The sequence below is a fragment of the Lithobates pipiens genome, unplaced genomic scaffold, assembly GCF_037356315.1.
Source record: "Lithobates pipiens isolate NorthernLeopardFrog02 unplaced genomic scaffold, aLitPip1_a1.2 Scaffold_18, whole genome shotgun sequence".
NCBI classification, from domain to species: Eukaryota; Metazoa; Chordata; class Amphibia; order Anura; family Ranidae; genus Lithobates; species Lithobates pipiens.
In genome coordinates this window covers 279,992,169-280,011,739 of record NW_027507758.1, presented here as the reverse complement: position 1 = coordinate 280,011,739, position 19,571 = coordinate 279,992,169, and positions in this window count along the sequence as shown.

The window sequence follows — 19,571 nt, the reverse complement described above, 5'->3', positions numbered from 1 at the left end:
TTGTACATTTTTACCACAGTGGGTTGAGGACAATTCACATCTTGAGCCATATAAGTAAAAACAACTAGCTCCTGTCCTAAAACTTCATTGGCTTCACTGCACTATGATAAATAGAACAGCTAACTCCTGACCTAAGACTTCATTGCACTGTAGTAAGTAGACCAGCTAACAGATGTCCTAAGACATCATCTCACTATGGTAAATGCAACAGTAAACTCCTATCCCAAGACCTCATTGCACTACGGTAAGTAGAACATCTAACTCCTGTCTTGAGACTTCATTGCACTATGGTAAATAGAGCAGCTAACTGAGTTCCTCAGACTTCATTGCACTATGGTATATGGAACAGCTATCTCCCGTCCTGAAACTTCTCTGCACTATGGTAAATAGCACAGTTAAGTCTTGTCCTGAGACTTTATTGCATTATGGTAAGTAGAACAGCTAACTCCTCTACTGAGACCTCATTACACTATGATAAGTAGAATAGCTAACTCCTGTCCTGAAACTTCTCTGCACTATGGTAAATATAACAGCTAACACCTGTCCTGAAACCTCATTGCACTATGGTAAGTATAACAGGTAACACCTGTCCTGAGACCTCATTGCACTATGGTAAGTATAACAGCTAACACCTGTCCTGAGACCTCATTACACTATGGTAAGTATAACAGCTAACACCTGTCCTGAGACCTCATTGCACTATGGTAAGTATAACAGCTAACACCTGTCCTGAGACCTCATTGCACTATGGTAAGTATAACAGCTAACACCTGTCCTGAGACCTCATTGCACTATGGTAAGTAGAATAGCTAACTCCTGTCCTGAGACTTCATTGCACTATGGTAAATAGAACAGCTAACTGATGCCCTGAGACCTCATTGCACTGTGGTAAATAGAGTAGCTACTGTAACTCCTGCCCTGAGACTTCATTGCACTATGGTAAGTAGAACAGCTTACTCCTGTCCTGAGATCTCAATGCACTATGGTAAGTAGAACAGCCAACTGTTGTCATGAGTCTTGATTGCACTATTATAAATAGAACAGCTAACTCCTGTTCTGAGACTTAATTGCACTAAGATAAATGGAACAGCTAAGTTGTGTCCCGATACCTTATTGCACTATAGTAAGTGGAATACCAAACTCCTGTCCTAAGACTTCACCTTGGTAAATGGAACAGCTAACTCGTATTCTGGGACTCCATTGTACTATGTTAAGTAGAACAGCTAACTGATGTCTTGAGACTTCATTGTATCATAATAAATGGTACAGTTACAGAGTTTTATTTTATTTTTTCCATTTTTTAACTGGCTCGTTGGGCGGGCTTCAGTGAAATATCAGGGGTCTAAGCAGATGTCTAACTTTTAAGACATAGAAAGGGAATGAGGACATAGATTCCTCAGTTCAGATGAATGAATAGGATGCTCTCAGTTTACTATACTTCGATGATGAAAGAACACAGTGAGTGATTGGTACTGATTGCTCACAGTGTTCATTCAGTAAAGGAAGTGGCAGATAAATATGATATATTTACCACCTCACCAACACTCCCCCCCACTCAGCCTTCTATCCTGAAATGACCCCCCCTGTCTTCCCCAAGCAGCTGCTGTTGGAAGGGAGAGAGTAAGGAAGCCGACAGTGCTGCGAGGGAAAGGGCACAAAGGGGGGCCCGGACAGCAAGGGGGTTGGGGTGATCAGAGTGGTGGGAGAGGTGCAAATACTAGAACCAATTCCTCTGCAGTGTAGCTGGAGGGAGAGGGAGATGGGGAGAAGCCAGAAACACTGCAGGGGGAGCCACAAGAGGATCATTGTCAGCAATAAGGCAGTACAACTGGCCAGGCACCCCTTTTTGAACTGCTATAATTATTATTTGTATTATAATTGTAATAATATTTTGACTGACCTTCAAGAGCTCACTAGTGACCATCTTGCTACATAGTTAATCTGGTTGAAAAAGGACACAAGTCCTTTCAGTTCAACCAGCAGAGAAAAAAGAAAACTAACACACTTAAATAGAAAACCTCCATATACACTATCCAATAACCATAGTTGATCCAGAGAAAGACAAAAGACCCCCCCCCCCAAAAAAAAACACTGAAGCATGATCCAATTTACTCCATTGGGGGAAAAAAATTCCTTCCGGATTCTCCAAGAGGAAATCAGAAATTCCCTGGATCAACACTGTAAATGTCCCACTACCACTTACCTGGCATAAAAGGTCAGAGGCGCATTCACCTCAGGGTGCACGTCTTTTCTTTGGTTGTTCAAAATAATGGGCACCAGTCAGGGCCCGAGACAAGGTGTAGGAAGGCAGAAAGGGCACCTCAATGTAGGAGGGGATACTCTGGGTGCTTCAGCTGCTTCATTTTTCTACACCTTACAGACAGAAGTGACAGCAGTGACTGCAGTTTTACTCCTGTCAGCAGGGCCTCTTATCAGCCGGAAGGTGCTCACTCCTGTTACTTGTAAACACAGAAACCTGCTTCCTCTGATGCTTTCTGTGTTTACAACAAAGGACAGCATGCCTACCCTGGGTTCACGCAGAGTGCTCCCAGCCCTGCAGAATGACAGCAGAGCCTTGCCTCCAGGCAGCCGATCCTCCTGCACCGAGTACTGGTTGAGTTGCTGGGGGGGGGGGGGGGTGTGGTCGAGGTAAGAACTTTCTATGGGAGGGGGGGACTTTGTAGTGTTGAGGGGGCTGAGGAAAAAGCGCATGCGCTATGTGTTTTTTTGATTTAACATTCCTGTAACCGCAGTTTGGTTTTGGGTTCAATTACACCAAATTATGCTCTCAGTACCAGTCTAGCTGGATTGCACTGTGTTCTGCCTGGTTATAGGTGGTGCTGCCATCTCTGGCAGGTGTGAGAACGCAGTTCAGCTGGGTGCATTGAGTGCCATCTTTCTCAGAACCAACTTATTGGGCATGTCACCCTGCTGTGCATTCTGGGAGAGGGTACTTAAGGTACTGACATCACGTGCTTCGGGGTTCCGGTCCAGAAGTGCTTTCTGTCTGTTTGGTCCTGGTCCTCCTGACCAGCCTTCATGGCTCTCATGGTCTGGGGTGTGGATCCATCCAATTCTGAGTCTCGGGCTGGCTAGCCTAAGGCCAAGTAACTGGAGAGAGGATTTGGAGGTGGTCTGGTGCCGTCTCATCTGTGGAGAGGCCAACCAACTGAAGAAGCAACCAGGGGAGGACTCTTCGGTAGAAGGCCACGTTGAAGGCTGGCTTCTCAAAAAGAGCCTGGAGGCTTACTTGAAAGACCGCAAGTGAATCTACACTCGTACGGTATCGCCGAGCCAGCTGCAAGATACTGGTACCATATGAGAGCTCTCTAAATTGGTCTACAACCTCTGGTTACTACAAGTGTTCTACAACAAGTCTGTGGCAGAGACTTTACTACACAACAAGTCTGTGGTAGAGACTTTACTACAAGTGTTCTACAACAAGACTGTGCCAGACACTTCACTTTATCTGAGCACTCTACCGGCTGCTGGGCCTAGTGAGAGGAGGTCTATCCGATAAGTGTGAGGATCCAGTTGTGAATGGCTATTCTCTGGATTGTTATAGTGAGAGGCTACCTGTTTTGACTAAGTTCCAAGAGTACCTGAACTTTCTACCTGAAACCCTCTAACCCTCATCAATAGACTGTGTTGTTTATTTCCTTTTTTGCAAATAAAAATCCCTCAAGCGGATCTGATGTCAGCCTCTGCAATTCTTGGGCCATCAACCTCGGGAAACCCCTAGACATACACGATGTCAAGAAGGTAACAGTAAGCCCAATAAAATCAGCATCTCCTTCGGGGGTCAGTGCTACACTTTGTACTTGTGTACTTGGGAAGGGCTCTGTACTGGTGTGTTACCCACTCCTAATCCCTGTACCCTGTGCAATACCCACCTTCACACCCTGTACATTACCCATCCCTGCACTTTGCTCAATACCCATCTCAGCACCCTGCACAACACGCAGTTCTGAGCCCTGCATGATGCCTACTCCGCCGGAGCCCTGCACAACATGCACTTAAGAACACCCATAAACCCTGCAATATACACACTGCTAAACCTTGCACCCTGTGTGATATGCACAATATGAACTACTGAGCCCTCTTCAGTCTCACACATACACTTTTTTTTACCACTGATGAAATGCCATTTTGGCTCTTGACAACACCAAAAAAAAAGGTACATTTACCTTTTAGAGCATGCTACAGGTTACACCCATAATTCAGGTGAAACGTGTAACATGCTCCAGACCTTCCCTCTGCAACCCTGATCCCCTCTCCATGTGACAGTGGGTGGGGGATCTCCTCCTAGCACCTGCTGTCAGATTTTGAAAACAGCATGGCCGTGCAATCTGTGAATAAGAAAACTACACATATCATCATCCATTGCAGCTGAGAGCTTGTATTTCTCAATGGCAATGAGCACTCTCGTAGTTCATTCACAAGCCCTTCAGCATAAAAAACAGTCAGCCCATATCAGAGGTATGGGTTTAAAGCTGCAGGACTAGTCTGCAGGATCCTAACATTGACCCCTGATCCACTGATCACATATACTGTACCTTCTTCCCTAACTCCTAAGTACTTTAGAGCAACAAAAAATGTATTTATTGTAATAGCCACTAAAGGTGAGCAGTGCATGTATACCAAACCTACAGAGGAGTATGTAGCCAGGTGCTCTGCTGGCTGTGTGCTCCTCTGACAATGTTTCTTTCTCCCCCTCCAGCATCTGTGTGTATTTCCATGCCCACTTCTCCCCCTTTCATACTTGCTCTGTAGAGAGGTGAGCCTGTAAGGGTTAAGGAAACTTTCTAATGTGGCTGCATCACCCCTCCCTCCCGGATGAGGGAACCACACAGAACACTGGGAAATGTAGTTCAGAAAAAAAGCTGCACTGTAAAGGTGAATGTGGCTATGAACGACAAGAGCAAGTTTTTCTCCCAGGTTTTTGAGAAAAACTTCCCCTTGCTGCTGGTAACTGGAGCTGTACAGACCTGTTACCACCAGAGAGAGAATCATGAAGGGCTGGTGTGTGCGGGGACCAGAGGTGAAGAGACCGGAGTGCTGTATGCACAGAGGCTAAGGACTGAACCACTGAAAACCTCTTGCTGCTGAGGACTATAGACTGCTTGGACCTGTTTGTGTCTACGCCAGAGAAACTGAGCCTGTGAGAAATAGAGTGCTGGAGACAAGCCACTGAGGATCAGGATCCTGAGTACTGCAGCCCGGCAAGTGTTCAGGGCAAGATTTGTTATGCATGTGGACTGGTGGGTGGTTGCAGCTGTGCTTATTTCACCAGTGTTTAGCAATTCATTAGCTCAAAAGTAGTTCACTTCATGCAAGCTTAAAGCGATGGTAATATGTGCACTATTGTACAGAGTGGACCCCACCGTTAGCTGGCTGAACATGCAAGTCAGGCACCATATACCGAACAGTTACTTTATAGGGGCAACCAGGTCTCAGGACAATATCCCAGATAGCAAGGAAAACTTGCTACACATTTGTGGCAGTGTTGAATTGTAAGTTTGTACACTTGCAGAGCACTTGAAGCACAAGTTCTAGTTGATGATTTTCTCATTTGTAGCAAATTTGTGTGACAAGTCTCTAGCAAGAGAAAAGTTGCAGTGGTGAGTCTACAGCAAGAGCAAAGTTTCAGTGGTGAGTCTACAGCAAGAGCTCTGCAAGTCTGCAGCATGAAAATTCAGCCACAATGACCAATGTGGTAGGATAAGTATTGCACAACATAACTGAACCAGAACTTGCAGCAGACTTGCAGAATGTTTGCAAAGATAGGCCTCTTTCACACGGACGATCCATTCAGGTCCGTCTGTCAGTTTTTTAAGTGGACCTGAATGGATGCTCCATAGACCTCTATGGAGCGTCGGATGTCAGCGGTGACATGTCCGCTGACATCTGACCCGCTCCGATCCGAAAAGTGTGACGGAGGAAAAACCTATTTTTCCATCCACCTGCGGATTGGATCGGGTGGCGAAGGGGTCTGCGGTCCGTCGTCATCCGATCTCCCATAGGGGAGAGCGGCGCTCTGACAGGTCCGTCCCTGCACAGTGTGCAGAGACGGACCTGTCATCTGCCTGCTCAGCGGATGTCCACTGGGCGGATCATCACGGATCCCTCCCGTGTGAAAGAGGCCAAAGTTGATCTGGAGCCATGCAATGTGGACTTGCTGCAATTGTGCAACAAACTTATGAAGCCTGGCAAGTCTAGCATAGCTTAGCAAGTCATTTTCAAACTTGCAGCACAATTGCTTGCTATCTGGGATACATATCAAAATAAGTAAGGGGGATATACTGTATGTATGTGTGTATGTATATATATATATATATATATATATATATATATATATATATATACACATACAGTATCTCACAAAAGTGAGTACACCCCTCATACTTTTGTAAATATTTTATTATATCTTTCAACCACTTCAGCCCTGGAAGATTTTACCCCCTTCCTGACCAGAGCCCTTTATATAATTTGGCACTTTGTCGCTTTAACTGACAATTGCAACGTTGTTCGCTGATGTACTCAAACAAAATTTGCATCCTTGTTTTCCCACTAATAGAGCTTTCGTTTGGTGGTATTTGATCACCTCTGTGGTTTTTGTTTTTTGCGCTATCAACAAAAAAAGAGCGACAATTTTGAAAAAATTATTTTTTACTTTTTGCTATAATAAATATCCCCAAAAAAAGTTTTAAAAAACAAATTTCTTCATCAGTTTAGGCCAATAAATATTCTTCTACATATTTTTGGTAAAAAAAAATCCCAATAAGCATATATTGATTGGTTTGCACAAAAGTTATAGTGTCTAGAAACTATGGGAAAGATTTATGGCATTTTTATAGCATTTTTTTTACTAGTAATGATGGTGATCTGTAATTTTTATCGGTACTGCGACATTGTGACGGATAGATTGGAGACTTTTGACACTTTTTTGGGACCATTGGCATTTATACAGCGATCACTGTTATAAAAATTCACTGATTACTGTGTAAATGTCACTGGCAGGGAAGGGGTTAACACTAGGGGCCAATCAAGGGGTTAATTGTGTGTTCCCTCAGTGTGCTCTAACTGTGGGGAGATAGGATTAACTAGGAGAGGAGACATATAATTTCTCAAACTTAGTAGGAACAAAACGATATGGCTCCTCTTCCCTGACAGCACAGGGATTTGTAAGGCGCTCATGGCTAAAGGAATGGACAGACCCATACAGGATTTCATCCAGGGGAGCCATTCTGCCACAGTATATCTGTGTGAGCCAGTCGGGAACCGGCTAATGTGACAACACTGAAGAAATTACTTTGCTATAATGTAAAGTAGTGAGCTTTCCAGCTTGTTTAACAGTGTAAATTTGCTGTCCACTCAAAATAACTCAACACACAGCCATTAATGTCTAAACCACTGGCAACAAAAGTGAGTTCTGTATATACAGTATATACAGAGTGCCCTCTGATACAACTGCTAGTGGTTTACTACATAAGAGGTACCATGAGACTTTACTGTTTATATTGTTCATGACTCAAATGGTTCACAATGGTCTATGCAGCTCCCTTTCCTGTGCTGCAGATGTAGTTATATTTAGCCTTTTAAACTTTAGACATGAAATATGAACAAAGAATACCCCTCTGTAGTGTGTACTTGTCTTAATCCTGAGCACTAAGTGTCATTTCTGGCTGCTGCTTTGTTCCTCTGCTATCAGCATGAATAAAGTCTGACAAGTTTTCCTGACACCAAGAGAAAAAAAGGTGAAGGGGAGGGAGTTTCCATTTTCTGTCACTTCCCTCCAATCAGCTCTCAGAGCTCTCCTCTTTCTGGGCTCAGACATGCTTTATAAATACTGGACTTTGAATGGCTGTAGAGGAGAGAATACTGCAGATAAACAGGTAAAATGTATGAAGGAGGATTTGTTTCATCTCTGCTTATTATCTGAGCTACTCACTTCATTGGGTATATGAAATGGTTTACAATCACTTTAAGTGCCACAGTGATCTGAACTTACTGCCATATCATAGTCATGAATTTGTGGCAGTTCCTGTGCTTTGCCTTCTTATATTTACCTTACAATAAAATACTGTAAATACCTTATTTACAGTCAAGTAGTCTGGTGTCTAATTTCATATACTGATATAGTTAATATAGGTCCTTGCAGCATGTAGTATCCAGGTGTGTCAGAGGGGATGAAGCAGTTTATGGACCCAAAATGTCAAATGGCGGGTAGCTCTAAAGTTACACACCTCCAGTCAGCAAATGGATCCCGAAAATATGGAAAATTATTGAATTTCAGGAATCACATGTTTACAGTTGTGTTTTGGTGTATAGTTGTGGGCTCCCTCCTTTCTATAATCAGATGTGAAATGATTATTTTGATAGATTTATTAAGACTTAGGACAAAGCTTAAAACCTTCACATTTGCACAAATTGATGTTATATAAAATATGTAGTTATGTTTAGATATCAATTTATCTATACTCAGAAACTAAACACGGATATAGCGCTACCTCTTAGCCCTTGTACACACGGTCGGACATTCCGAAGGAAAATGTCCGATCGGACCGTGTTGTCGGATAATCCGACTGTGTGTGGGCTCCATCGCACTGTTTCCGTTGGAATATCCGACGGACAAAGTTTTAGAGTTGGGCTATAAAACTTTCCGACAACATGATCCGATTGGACTTTGTCCGATTGTGTGTAGAGAATTCCGATCGGACAAAGTGCCACGCATGCTCAGATAAAATTCCTAGACCAAAGCTATTGGCTACTAGCCTGAACGTAGTCCCTGAACGTCCCTGAACGTAGCCTGAACGAAATAACCATCACGTTATGTACGATCGGATTTTCCGACAACTTTGTCCGACTATGTGTATGAAACACAAATTTCGGACAAAATCTGTCGGACAAAATCTGACGGATTTGATTTAACAGTTTTTTTCCCAAATCAGTGCAAAGGCAGCCAGGCACATCAGTCAATTCACTCCAGCTAATTGAACAGTCTAGAGGTTTGTCTTTTTAAGTATTTTATTGCTTTAACAAACTTAGGAGGGGATTAGGGGTGATGTGAGATATTAAGCACAATTCAGTAGAGGGCAATTCTCTCTTTCTAAACAGCAGCGTCACAATCTTTTACTCATAGCTGAGAACTTTGACAGATCACTTGGCATCCTGCCTGGATGCCTCCACCAAATGGTGCCTATTGCCTTCCACCCTTCCAGCAGAGCAATAGCTAATACCAGCCCTTTACCCCAAGCTTCGTACACAGACAAGATAGGGTAAAAACCAAAGGAATCACTGTTTATTGACCAGAAATACAGGTTTTTATACACTTTAAAAATAGGGGCAGTCAGCACATGAACAATGCAATCCAATTAATAGCTAACAGTGATCTAATCAAACAGTAATCTAATTAACAGCTAATGGTTATCTAATTAAACAGTGAGTTAATTAACAGCTAGGCCCCATAGACAAGTCTTATCAGTATAACTACTAGTCAAAGGAATCCCCCACCCCAGAAAGTACCCCAGTATTCAAGAAGACCGTCTAAAGGACTGTCCAAATCTCATTAACCAGCTTTCTTTTCACATCCATCTTCTCACTGAGTTTCAAGTTGGCCAAGTTCCTCATGGCTTTCTTGGCTGTTAAATGTGGTAACAACATGTCATCTTGCATTATATAACAGGACATCTTCCTGAATGCTCATAGCTCCCTCAAATGCCAGGGCCCATTGTCAGTAGGCAAGAGGCTACCCTGTAGTTACCTCCAAAAGCACCTGTCCTGGTTGGATTTGTCACAGGAACCATGAAATGGTTTTGCAGAACAGGGATAGCTATATTGGGACAGTACACAAATTCACAGCTGAGGACCATGAAGCAGCTTTAGCACAAGTACAGATAGATAGGTTCATGGCTAGGGACCAAGAAGTAGATTTAAGGTACAGTACAGACAGGAGGCTCCACTTACAAAATCCTAGAGCGAGATAAGTCCATGGGTTCAGCCTCTTGCAAAGAAACTCATTATCAGTCCAAAGGGAGCCAGGGCAAGCAGCTGCCCTCCTCTCAACTCACTGATCTATTCCCTCAGGAGGGAAAAAGACAATCTCTTCAGGGCTCCAGACTATTTAACAGCATCCTAGTCACCTACTGGGCATACCCTTTAAAGGATTGGCTAGGCCCTGCTCAATATTCAGACCACTCATTTGAATTCTCTCTCCCTAAACTTCTTCTAGAGGCAGGGAAACTAAATCAAACCCCCAGCCCGTGGAGCCCTTGACAGACAAGACTAAAAAATGATTGCTCCTCTGGCTACAGCAGGAGCCAAAAACAAAATGTACCTAGCAGCCTAACTAGGTGTGCACTACACAGATATCCATTATAGTCCAGGATAGACCCAAATTATTATTAAATCTCCCATATCCTAAGGTTTTTGCGGCATGCTTACACTTTCTAAGCCTATCTGTGCAGCCAATCTTTTGCATTACTCCTTTAACGGTGTAGTAAAGGTAAAGGAGTTATAAAAGTGTGGATCTGCAATCTTAACATTTTGATCAAAAATGCATAATAATTAAAAAGATGAAAGACCTTTCTAAGGGTGGCAAAGTGACACTTAATTCCCTGAAGACATTAAATCTGTAAGTAGGCTTCAGCAAATCGTCTCCTGCTGTGTTTACATTCTCATTAAGCATATTTCTTATATTTAAAATAGGGGTGTTAAGTACTATCTGCATGATATAATTACAGCCTCCAGTGAATCTTTAACCCCTTTTGTACTGATTTGGGATGCCGGAGCATCACAGTGTTCTTTTGTATAGTAAAATGCATGCAATCGCAATTATTATTTATATATACAATATTGCCATTTTTTGTTTGTACAATATAATTTTAAGAAATCTTTTACATTTAAAATGTTCAGTCAAGTTTTAATTTCAATAAGAAACTCATAGCATACAACATATGCTGTTTTAAAAGTGTTTTAGTGTGCTAAATGACTATACAGATCTGCAACTTTGAAATTACTCCAGTGGCATTATCTTAAAGCTGAAGTTTTTTACAGTAAGTGTGCCACCCACAGAACAGCTGCTCCAGTGCCTGCTGTCACTGCTCCCTGCTATGATTTGGAGAAGGTGGCGAGAGCAGGAAACAGAACACTGTTACACATACAATTTTTTTTATATTTTGTAAAATCTGTTTCTGTTACTAATGGCAACCACAGGGTGCTTTTGTAGTGACCATAAGGATGCACAGGGCACAGCTATTGGGGCCATTGAGTGGAGGTTCTGTTCAGTTTTGGGATGAGCTGCCTCTCTGATAACCTAGTGGGTGGCTTGGTTGGTTGCGTGGAGACTGCCGGCGACACGAGTGGGGGTGCCGGGTGCATGCACAATGGGGTCTAAGTGATGTCCACTCCTTGCCAGTGACATCAGATTTCGGCAAGGCGGTAGGGGTATAAATAGCTGGTGGCTCAGTGGTCCATTCGGCTGAGCCATGGAGACACCAATTAAACAAGCCTGCATGTGACATCTTGGTGAGCTACGAGGGGATGGATTCTGTGGTGGAAGATTTAAAGTGTAAGTTCAGGCAAAATCTAACTAACTCTAAACCTGCTCTCTGCCACATTCTTTAACCTAAACCTTCAATACAGCACAGCAGATAGTAAGTTTCCAATGTATTGATCTCCCGTGTAGGAAGGTAGACATATGTTTGTGAGTCCACTGCCAGGATACAGGTACATATATATGTTTATTGTATTTTTGTAGCTGAAGTCTTATTGCCTCTCCTGTAGTAATTTTAACACCACCTTAGGATTTGGGGACAGACACTTTTGTAAACAAAGAAAGTTGCAACTAGATATCTTTTGAAATAATATTAACATATGTAACATTCATGACTTGATGATTTGATTTTGCTGATTGAAAAAAAATGAAATAATTGGGATTTTTATATATATGTGTATGTTATTTGTATATAGCTTAAAATCCTTGGCAATACTTACTCCTCCTGATGAAGCCCCTGTAGAGGAAAACAACAGTGTAGCCTTTATGGAGAAGAGAAACATCAGTATTTACTGTTGTATATGTAAAGTAAAACCCTAAGGAATTGTAATGTTTCAGCACCATAAAAATCCCATATATGTCCTACTTGGTGTCATCACTGAATTGTTAACTTGGCCATGTGCTTAGGGTCACTGTCGTGCTGGAAAGTCCAAGAGAGTCCCATGTGCAGCTTTTGTGCCGAAGAATGCAAATTGTCTGCCAGTATTTTCTGATAACATGCTGCATTCATCATGTCATCAGGATTCCCTGTGCCTTTAGCGTTCACACATCCCTAATATGTGAGCTACCACCATGCTTCACAGTGGGGTTGACATTTTTGTCACTATAGGCCTTGTTGACCCCTCTGCAAACAATGCGCCTATGGTTGTGCAACAAATGTATCAGAAGAGGCTAATAGTCATTATGGTTGTGACCATAAAGAAGTGGCTAATAGTTGGTTTCCAGCTGTCATACATTTTGTTAATGGCCCTGAAGTGTATTCAAATAACTGGCAGGTACATTATCCAGAAAGAAAGTGGTGTGGGATGTGGCAATAGCAAAATATAATAGTGTTCCTTTTATCTGCACTGCTTTTATAATCCTAAGTAGAGGTAGAATAGGCAAATGGGAGCATAACACCAGTAGTAGCAATAAATGTATCAGAAGTGGCTAACAGTCAGGACAGTTCTCTATCTCCTGTACAGTACCAAGGGATGAGTATCTCCATTAAGTGACACCTTTGTTTGTGTTTTCTACAACAGTTCCTTACATACCCATGAAAATCTGTTGACATTTAGTAAGTGAAACCTTTAGAAGCAGATATCTACCTGTCTTCCACTTGCAACATTTTTTAAGGGTAGGAATTTTTTTCAAAGGTAAATACAGAAATCAGCATAATTCATGCACAGCATTTGCATTTCAATCAATATGCCTTGGTAATGGCAAACACAGAGCAAACTTTCAGATATCTTTTTCATTCGGAAAACTTTTGTGAAATTAATTATTAAATAAAAGTACTGTGAAATGTATGTAATCCCAAGAAAACATATTTATATTACAAATTCATTCCGGCAAGTCAATTACAATACCAATAATAAGGCACTTGAAAGTAAACAGACGTTTACAGGTATTTTTGTTAGCTTCAGAAACAAGTCTCAGTCTATTTTGTTGGAAAACGACACATGACATATGAATATAGACAAGAGTTTTGTTTTCTGAAGGGATACATGCAATGTTGTGTGGAAATTCTTTCTGTATTTTCATGGAAAAATCTTTTTTTCAGAAGCAATACTGAAGATATCACTAAAGATCAATTTCATTTTTTCAGACTTTTGTTTTAGGTCACGTATTTTCTTGACCATCAAGTCCTTTTCTGTCATGTTTGCCTAGATTCAGTAATGATTAACGAATTATGCAGATCTGTCAAAAAATGTCTCAACCAATGTTATCAGTTCTGTATATTTGCACATTGTGTCATTTATACATAAGTATGTAAAAGTAAGTATTATGGCATGGAATCTTACCATGTATTCCTTATGGTCTTGATAACATTGAGTATGTTATGTTGTTGGTGCTATATTAATCCTGTATAATAATAATATATATATTTTTTATATATTTTTTTTTATATTAACTACATGTAGTTTCATGACATATGCCACTAAAATGCTTGATATTTTGTATTGCAATTTTTGTTGTATTGCAACGTTTTTAAATGATTTTAAACCATTTATTTAATGCAAACAAATGTAATGAGATTAAAGAAAAACGTTTAAACTGCTTTACAGTTTGTTGCATACATGTGCAAACATACTCAATGTGAAAGTCACACTGGAGCACCAAGGGACCTTTGTAAAGTGTGGTCCTTAACCTCAGTCACAGCTTCCATCTTGAGACATATATAGCAATAAATATATTAAGGGCAGGCATGCCTTGGAGATAGCCTATTAATACTTAAATGTGACTGTCTTTATTAACCAATGGACCTCTGGAAGATATGGTACTGCGTTACTTTAACTGAAAATTTGAGCGATCAAACAATGTTGTACCCAAATAAAATATATGTCCTTTTCCCCACAAATAGAGCTTTATTTTGGTGGTATTCGATCACCATTGCATTTTTTAATTTTTTTGCACCATAAACAAAAAAGAACAGCAATTTTGAAAAAAATACATATGTTTTACTTTCTGCTATAAAACATTTCCAATAAAATATTAGAAAAAATCTATTTTTTTAGTAAATTTAGGCCAATATTTATTCTACTACATATTTTTGGTGAAAAAAAAAACAACCTGGCAGGACTGGCGTCGTTTCAAACTTACTGATGCGTACTCCTCACAATCTGGCTAAATGGCTCTCATACACTAGATTATCCCTTTCTCAATATCCTCCCTCTCCCCCAACTTTACCACCACCCCCCCCCCCCCTCCTTCCCCCCACAACGTATATTAATGCTCGGAATACTTTCCCATTATGTGGTTCAGAATGCCTTAGAATACCCCCCTTCCTAGTTGAGGCACCCTTTAGGCCGTTTTTAGACACAACTATACAAGTAACTAAGATCATTGTTATGATACTTTACATACTTGGAAATTGGTTAAGTTCTGTCATCAGCTACTAAGCCTTTCTTTGTTCACTTAAGCTTTGATGACTTAATGTGACATGACTATATTGATGTGATACCTTATCAATTGCCTGTATTCTCTTGTATGTTTACATTATCTTAATAAAAATTTTGTGGAAAAAAAAAAAAAAAGAAAAAAAAAAACAATAGTTGGTTTGCATAAAAGTTATAGCATCTACAAACAATGATATATATATATTGGAATTTTTTTATTTTTATACTAGTAATGGCAGCAATCAGCGACTTATAGTGGGGCTGCGATATTGCTTTTGACCCTTTGCGGGAACCGGTGACACCAATACAGTGATCAGTGCTAAAAATATGCACTGCCACTGTACTAATGACACTGGTTGGGAAGGGGTTAAACATCTAGGGCGATCAAAGGGTTAATTGTGTGCCTAACCAGTGTTTTTTTTGTGTGTACACTGTGTGCTGCTTCTACTAAGGGAAGTGATAGATTTTATTCCCTGCTTAGCAGGGACACAAAATCCATCACTTCCCCCCTGCCAGAACAGAGTTATTCCTTCTTTACATAGGCAGAGCTCCATTCTCTGGCTCTGCCTGACAATTGGTGGGTGCTGGCGGACATTCATTGCCTGGTACCTGCAGATCAGGTTTTGCTGTGAGTAATAACAGCAAGTGGCCCGCTGGCTGTGCTTGCATGCCCCATAGGTGGAAGTGCAGAATCACACATATATACATACATGATTCTGCACAAGGGGGCAACCCTGTAGCAGTATATCTGCTATAGGGTAGTTAAATAATATAAACAAGCTCTCCAAGAACAGTGAGCTTCATAATCTTGGTCTTTCAGGAGGTGAAAGATTTTCTGTGTCCCTCAATGGACTCCAGGAAATTGATTTTATAGTGAGTAAAAAAACACTCATTTCTTTTTCTTCCAATAGGGCACATAGGGTGTATTTTAGCTACTGTAGGTTGCAGTAAAACCAGAATGGACTCCAAGAAATTGATTTTACAGTGAGTATAAAAACTATTTCTTTTTGTTAGACAAGCATGGCAGTCTATGTACTTTATGTTACCTTTTAATCTTACAGCCCTCCAAAACGTGTGATCAAAGTAGACTATACTTATATTCAATGCAGAAAGGTAATTTTATCTTATAGCCAATGGTGTACATTGTCAGGAACCATGAAACAGACAAAGACAGAAAATGCAGTAAAAATCACACCTTTTAATAAAATGGTAAAAATGGTACAACTGGTAAACGTAGTAAAAACATAGCCAGGGTTCAGTAGCCAAATCGTGTAGTTAGAACAAGCCAGGAAATCAGGGAGCCAGAGATCAGCGTACTCAGAGGCAGCAGACAGGATCAGGAACTAGAAGGGACGTCAGCCAGGCAATTCTTAAACAAGGAACACAGCAGAGAGTCTCTAGATATGTTTGACCAAGGAGAAGGCAATTGATGAAATGAACCAGGCAGTTTAAATAGCCAGTAGGGGCTGGCTGTGGGCTTGACAAGCAGGAGATGATCAACAGGTGAGCTTTGACAATAATCGACAGCTGAGCAATCTGAGCATAGAGAAGGAAGGACTGAGAGCCCAGCCCTGACATACATGCAAGGTTTTTGATTTAGTATCATTTTAGTTATTGAAAATTATTAGTTATTAACATGGAGAGTGACAGTATAACATACTGTATAAGGGAAATAAGTGGAAATGAGAGGATGGGATTATAGCAGTGCTCAAATAATCAAATGTACATATAGAATATATATTTTTTTTAGAATTCTTTATTATTTAATAAAATAGAAAAGAGGTTCAATAAAAATAATTAACAGAGCATATGCAATTAGCTTTATACTGGTCGCTGGTGTCCCACAAGGGCAAGGATGGTCAAAAGTAGGTGTTATATCCCAACATGTTTCGCCAGCATTGGCTTCCTCAGGTGATTATTAAGGACCACCAATATTAACACAGCTCTAGCACTGATGAAATGCAAAGAAATTACTGTCAATTATAAAATACAAAAAGGAAAAAAAGTATATATAAATATTAAAAAAGATATATATATATATATATATATATATATATATATATATATATATATATATATATATATATATATATATATATATATATATTTAATAACATCCGTCATGGCTTCAAAGATAAATAATCACCTCCGCCAATCCTAGTCAGAAAGCACAAGACAGGAGGCCCCGCCAACCAAGCCAAGCAGAGGTGGGGGAGGTCATGCACAACCACAGGGGGTATAGAGGGACCAGGCTAAAATATAAAAACAAAAGAGGGAATATGTTTTAAACATTTTTATTTGGACATCATTGTCTAATAGGAAGGGCCAAAGGGCCTCAACTTTTACATTCTATGCTCAGTAATAAATGAAGGATAATGCAGGGGCGCCTTAAAAGATGTTGTGGTGATGAGGTCAATCGTGTACTGAAATGCCTTAATTAGACAATATAAAGAAAACATAAGGGAATAAACCCAGATTCATAATTATTTAACATTATATGTAACTGAGTGATATTGTAATGAGGGAGAACAGAGTGTCTGCAAATAATTATAAAAAGGCAAAACTCATTATCAAAAACAATAGAAACCTCTCCTGCGCTCAGGTGTCTAGTATCTCAGTACGTGGTGTGACCAACTTTATAAAGTAATGCCTGCCATCTTGTAGCCCTCCTCAGAACAATGGGTATTCATAGACTAATATAGAAAGAAAAGAAGGAGGGTGCACCGACCTAGTGCATTACCACTGGTAAAGCTTTATTGAAGCATAAAAGACAGCAAAATATATACTCACAAACAAGCATTTGTATGAGGCTTTGACAATTGAAAAAGTTTCAAAGGTTTGCTGTTCTGAACAACAGCAAGCCAGCACCTGATGTTGAATGGTTCAAACAGATATCAAAAGATGGTTGACGCGTTTCAGGGGAGTACCCCTTTCTTCAGAGCCTAAGCGGGCAATGGCTACTCTATCATAGTCATCTCTATATATGTGTGTGTGTGTGTGTGTGTGTCTACATACCCCAAACACTAGCAATGCCTACCCAAATGAGTCTGCACCACCCCCACACTAGTACCTGTTACAGTATGGGACTAGTGTGGGGGTGGTCTAGAGGAGGTAAGATGTGCTTGATTACTTTCCCCTGGGGGTTATATGTTCTGATCATTTGTAGCTTACATATTGTATATTGTGGATTACACTTCTTAGTTCAGTATGAGGGGGCCATTGGCATTGGTTGGTATATTGTCCTGTATGAGGAGACAGTTGTGACGCATGTGACTGACAGGGTGGTGCTAGGGAGGGCCAGTGTATGTGGATGTGTGTGACTCATTTGGGTAGGTGTTGCTAGTGTTTACGCACTAATGTAGACACACACACACCTATATATAGAGGTGACTATGAGAGAGTAGCCATTGGCCGCTTAGGCTCTGAAGAAAGAGGTACTCCCCTGAAACACGCCAGCCATCTTTTGATATCTGTATGACCCGTTCGACATCAGGTCCTGGCTTGCCAGTGTTCAGAACAGTGAACCTTTTAAATTGTCAAAGCCTCATACAAATGCTCGTTTGTGAGTATATATTTTGTTGTCTTTAATGCTTTAATAAAGCTTTACCAATGGTAATGCTCTAGGTCGCCCTCCTTCTTTTGTTTCTCTTTTAAAACTCATTATCAGCCATGGTATTATAAGCAACAAATCATATAGTATTGAACTAACAATGAGGGCAGTCAGCATATACTGTAAGAGGAAAAAAGAGGAAGAGTGCACTTAAGATTAAATAATAGACCTGTGTGGCCACTAACGTTAAATGATTGGAACAAGGAGCATGTGGACTGGCAATAAAGAATCAGTTAAAGAGAGTGCTTGTCCATATAACCAAAAAATACCAAGTAGAGAATGAGAGATTTAGGCAGTTAGATAGCATCAAGTCTATTGTGAATACCTGTAACATCAAGAGACATGCACGGTCACCCCTGCTCTACAGCCAAAAGTATGCTGGAATGGCCGGCCTTAAATACCTCCCACTCGCTCAGCGTCTGATGTCACCGAGCAAGCGCAGACAGAAAATACCCACGGCGCATGCACCGGTTTAAGACCCTCCACCTGCCTACAACGCCCAGGAGTCTAAGTGGCAGGGCGGGACAGATTGATAGAGTGATGCGATGGGCGTCATCCAGTGGGAATGCAGCAGACCAGGCTATGGAAAACACTGAGAGCAGGTGTGGGGTAAAAGTAGGCATCAAAAGAAATAGATACCTTGGATGTCCATACAGTCACATACATGGTCCATGGTCCATGGTCCACCACCCACCAGGCTGGACAGGGCTGGGAGACAGTGCCATCTTAAGAGCAGTATAGGCCCCTGGGCAATATAGTGCACTGGAGCCCTGTTTACACAAAAGTATCCAACTGAGACGACGATCAACAGTCCCAGGGGCGAAATGGCTTCTGACCAATTGGTCCATGAGAAAGGGTGCCCGCCTATAGGTGATTTCAGGATGAGATTTAATATACTTTTTGGCAGAAGTGTCTGCCAACAGTAAAGGCCAGAATTTTGTTAAAATATTTCTTAATTGTACATAATGTCTGGAATATTGTCTAATTATTCTTACTGGTTGCTCAATATTCTTGGATTTGGTGGAAAATTTTGATCCTTTCTATCTTGTTTAGAGGCTTTGTTGTATGCTTTTTTGAGAAACTTATGACTGTATCCTCTGTTTCTTAATCTAGTGTATGGTTCTTTTGCGGCTATCTGATAATCCTCATCTTGTGTACAATTTCTTCAAAGTCTTACATATTGACTAAATGGAATGCTTTTTAGTAATGATTGAGGGTGTGCACTGGGAGCGTGCAAAATAGTGTTCCCTGCAGAGGGTTTTCAGTATAGGGAAAAATAAAGGAAACCGTCATTGTCAATGATAATTTC